The following is a 4,794-nucleotide window of genomic DNA, read 5'->3' on the forward strand; positions in this document are numbered from 1 at the left end:
GTGTGGTTCTGAGGAATGGTATAAAAAGAGAACAGAAGAGGATTTTATGCTGATTTCCCACAGAGAAGATTTGGCTGTTCTCTTTTGCTGAGCTATGTCTTTGCCAAGGATGGCAAAGACCAGAACTATTGTTCTGGTCTTCACTTTTTCCTTGAGCATTGTCTTCTGGCTTTTGGCACAGATACTTCAGCTGGGAGTTCTGCTCTCAGCCTCTGCCTTGGGCATCATCTCTTGGTTCTCAGACCAGATTCTTTAGCTTCCAGCATTGGCCTTTCAGCCTGGCTGTGTAGACTCTCTAGTCTCCAGTGCCAGCCCTTGGACTTTCCGGCACAGATCCTTCAATCCTCCATCATGGATTCCTCAGCCTCCTGGTGCAGACTTGCAGAAGACATTGCTGTGGGCTCTAGGACCCCTTGACATGGGATCCTGGCCTTCAGCTGGATTCCTCATCTCTAGCGTATGGACACATCTCTTCCACTCTTCTACATTTGATTCTATGGACAAATATTATAAGCTACTCTTGTAAATTTCTGAGTGCTGCATTAAATCTGTTCTCTTGCAAACACTGATTAATTCAAACCCACCTAGTGTATTTCCTCATTTTAGTTATTGTACTTTTCAGCTTCAGAATTTTTTATTGGCCCTTTTTAATATTTTCTATCTCATTATTTATATTCTCATTTTGTCTATACATTATGTTCCTGTCTGTCTATAGCTTTCTTTAGCTCTCTGGTCATCTTTAAACCCATTCCCCATTTTTAAAGGGGTGGACAGCTTGCTGTCAGTGTTCATTTAATTTTCAGCAATCAAGAATTGTAAATAGAAAAATCACTACTAAAAGCAGAATGCTATAAATAGAATGATGTCTTGTGCTTACTTTGGCAGTACATATACTAAAATTGGAATGAAGAGAGATTAGCATGATCCCCATACAAGAATGGCACTCAAATTTGCTGTGTTCTGTATTTTTAAAAAGTTAACTATCGCATGGTTTCCCTTATGTAAAAAATCCAAAATATGAATAATTTAAAGAGAAAAATAAAGAATAGATGGTAGGAAAGAGGAAAGTAGACTTTTTTGGAGATGAATAAGGGGACATGGGGAAGAGAAGGGTAAAATGAGATGGAGAAATATCACAAACATATACTAATAAAAAAGAAATAAAATTATCCCTTTTATTTCCAAAGACCATTGATATAATGGAGCAATGCAAAAATAATAATAAAAGTAAGATATTTTGTTGCAAACTTTGAAGGGTTAGGACTGTAATCTACGAGTATTCTCAGGGTAAACCCTGCAGCTGAAAGCACTGCTGGTGAATATTCTCAAGGCAAATAGTAAATGATTTTTAAGACAGTACTTTTAAATTCTTTGTCTATTTAAGTCTGACATTTGAGCTTCTTCAAGTACATTTTTTGCCCATTTTTGGTCCCTTTGAATGAGGTGTGCTTTCTTGTTTTGTTGTGTGCCTTTTGTTGTTATTGAGATTGACATTTGAACCTTATATTGTGGTAACTCTGGAGATAATATTCTCTCCCATCCTAATGCTATACTGTTTTTTGAATGTTGGGGTATGTTTCTATGCTAAGAATCAACCTAAAATGAAATTTCAAGGTTTTCTTAGGTATTCTTTGAGCCCACCTCCTTTGTTGGACATGCACATTGGCTTTCTAAAGTCCCCCATATGCTTTTGAATTTCCAAAAACAAGTGCAGCTTCTTTAGGCCTTCTGAAAGTTACTCAGTGATGAAGGTTGAAACAATGGCATTCAACCTCCATGCCTGCCTCTCAGTGACCAGAAGCAGAAATTTATACCCAGAATACAGAACTCTAAAATTTGGAGGACAAGGTTTTTACTGTCTGTTCCTACTCCTGCGAGCCATGCAAGAAATACTGGGTGCTGTCCCCACAGCTACCTGTCACAGGGCTGAGAGGTTGGAAATAGGTAGTTATCACGGTGCTGATGGGTAAATTTGATAGACATTAGTTGCAATTTACCAGCCAAGATGTTCCTGGAAGATGCAAATTGAATATTTGAATAATAAATTCCAAAGTCACATAATAGTCACCTCAGATTCTCCCTCTCTCCCTTCTTTTTCTTGTCTTGGTCTTTTTTCATCTCATTTCCTCTCTTCTTCCCTCCCTCCCTTCTTTCTTTCTTTCTTTCTTTCTTTCTATTTCTTTTTGCAGTACTGGGAATTTAACCTACAGACTCACTCATTCATGAGACACAAGCACTCTACAACTGAGCTATATTCCCAGCCTTTTTTGTTTTGTTTATTTATTTACCTATTTATTTATTTATATTTTTATTCTTTTGGTACCAGGAATCCAACTCAGGTTCTTCTGCTTGCAAGGCAGGCAGAAGAACCACTGAGCTAAATACCCAGGCCCTTTTTTGTTTTATTTTGAGACAGGGTCTCTCTAAATTGCTGAAATCTTAAACTTATGATCCCCTTTTTTTTAATTCCAGCAAAGCTAGGCTTACAAGTGTGTGCCACAACACTTAGCCTCACTTCAGTCTATTTCTGATAGTGTAATTATTGTCTAGGTGGAAAGACAGATACTTGCTGTATCCTACAACACCATTTTCCCTGATATCACTCCTGCCTTATGTATTAAAAGGGTCACTCTCTAGCGAACCTCTTGGGCTGCCATACCACCACTCCAGAGTGCTGAGGTGAGCCTCTCAGGCTGCCATACCACCACCCCAGAGCATCGAGGAGGTGAGCCCTGTGGGTGCCAGCACAGCCCCCACCCTGGCTGTGCCAAGCCATTACCTGGATCCACACCACAGAGTTGTTGCAGGGGCCATAAAGGACATTGTTCTGAGCTTGAGAAGATAGAGTAGAAGTGAACAACAGAAAGAGGGCCTCTCTGAGGCCCCTTGATGAAAATTAAAGCCCACCGGAAAAGTGAAGAAAATCTCTGCAGTAAAGGCACACCAGACCACCTTAGTTGGGGGAGCAGCAGTGTGGACCAGAGCAGTGCACTGCAAGCAGATCCCAGCCAGGGCTCCGCCCCAACCCCAGAGGCTGGGGTACACTGGCCCAAGCCAAAGCCCTGCCTGGAAAAGAGCTGCACAGGTAAAGAAGCAACAGCCAGAGGTTCACCCCAATACCATCAGTAAGTGCATGAGACCCTAACCAGAAGCTTGCTCACACAACAGGTACTGGGGTGCACAGCCCCCAGCCAAAGGCCCTCCCAGACTACAGCTACATAGGGGCCCTAGCCAGTGGCACACTTAGATACCATCTCAAGTGTGCATAGGCCCCAGCCAGAAGGCTGCCCAGACAACAGGTCAGCTCAGGGATCCAGAAGGCCACCTTTCTGAACCCAGGAATTAGTGTACTGGTGAGAAAAGTGTACAGCAGAGAAAAGGCAGCTCTGTGGCTTGCTGAGAATTGAAGACCACTGGGTGAGCAAAACGTTGCCTCAACAAAGGCACAGCAGGCTGCATCTGTTCAAATGAGAAGACATGTAAACAAGTCTCAAAACCAGACTTCCAGATCACCTAAGGCAACCCCAAAGGGAAAAGAGATGGAACAATCTGATACTCAACCACCTGAACTCCCTGAACTGGCAACAAAAGAGGAACTGGAAAAAATGAAATCAGAAATAATTTCTCAGACAACAGCAGAGATTGTGCCCATACTGCATGACATGATTAATAAATCTAGAGCAGACACAAATAAAAAAAATAGAGGAGCTGAGGAACATGATGGAATCCCAACATAGGAAAGAAATGGAATCCATAAAACAGATGCAAACAGATTTCCAGGAGATTAAAAGCTCCATTGAAAGTTTACACAGCAGAATAAACCAATGTGAGGAAAGAATTTCAGATATAGAGGATAAGATTGCAATTAGTGACCAGGAAAAGAAAAATTTCTTTAAAATAGTAAGAGACTATGAGAAATCAATCCAGCAGCTGCTAGATGATGCAAAGAAGAATAACATAAAACTGATCAGAGTCAATGAAGAAACAGGAGAGAGTGCAGATGACATAAAAAAACTGTTCACAGAAGTGACGGCAGAAAACTTCTCAAGCAGGGGAAAAGAACTTGACATACAGATAAGCAAGGCATATAGGACACCAACTAGCCTTGATCAAAAAAAAATCTACACATAGACATATAATAATTAAGATTCCAGAAACCCAACAGAAGAACAAAGTTCTACAAGCAGTTAGAGAAAAGAAAAAAATCACATATAAAGGAAAGGCCATCAGAATCACAGCAGACTTCTCAATGCAAACCCTCAAAGCAAGAAGAGCTTGGAATGACATATTTCAAGCCCTAAAGGAAAACAGCCTCCAAACCAGATTGATGTACCCTGCAAAACTATCTTTCAAAATTGGTGGTGAAATAAGATACTTTCATGACAAAGAGCACCTTAGGAATTTCATAAATACCAAACCAGCACTCCAAAAAATTTTAGACACTGTCCTAGGAAAAGACAACAAAGATCACAGCCCCAGGAAGCCCAGCAGAATGAATCCATTGGGCACTACAAGAAATTAAATGCAAAGGGGGAGAATCCAACAAAAAGAAAAAGTCATGACAATGATAAGTCAATATGTATCGGTTATAATTATTATGTTAATGGTCTCAATTCACCAATCAAAAGAACTAGACTGGCAGAATGGGTCAAGAAGCAAGATCCAACAATATGCTGCATACAAGAAACACACTTAATCTAAAAAGAAACTCACAAAAATTAAAGGGTGGAAAACAATACTCCATGAGACAGAAACCTGAAAAAAAGCAGGAGTAGCTATCCTTTTCGCAGATGA

General features: G+C 40.5%; 1 pseudogene; it reads left to right on the top strand.

The window, feature by feature from the left end:
- Positions 1-869: 869 nt before the first annotated feature.
- On the top strand, positions 870-970 carry LOC147829877 (U6 spliceosomal RNA; annotated as a pseudogene).
- The last annotated feature ends 3,824 nt before the right edge of the window (positions 971-4,794 follow it).

Source organism: Heterocephalus glaber, unplaced genomic scaffold, assembly GCF_053883595.1.
Source record: "Heterocephalus glaber isolate CG9 unplaced genomic scaffold, H.glaber_assembly_v1.0 deba00000347, whole genome shotgun sequence".
Lineage (NCBI taxonomy): Eukaryota > Metazoa > Chordata > Mammalia > Rodentia > Bathyergidae > Heterocephalus > Heterocephalus glaber.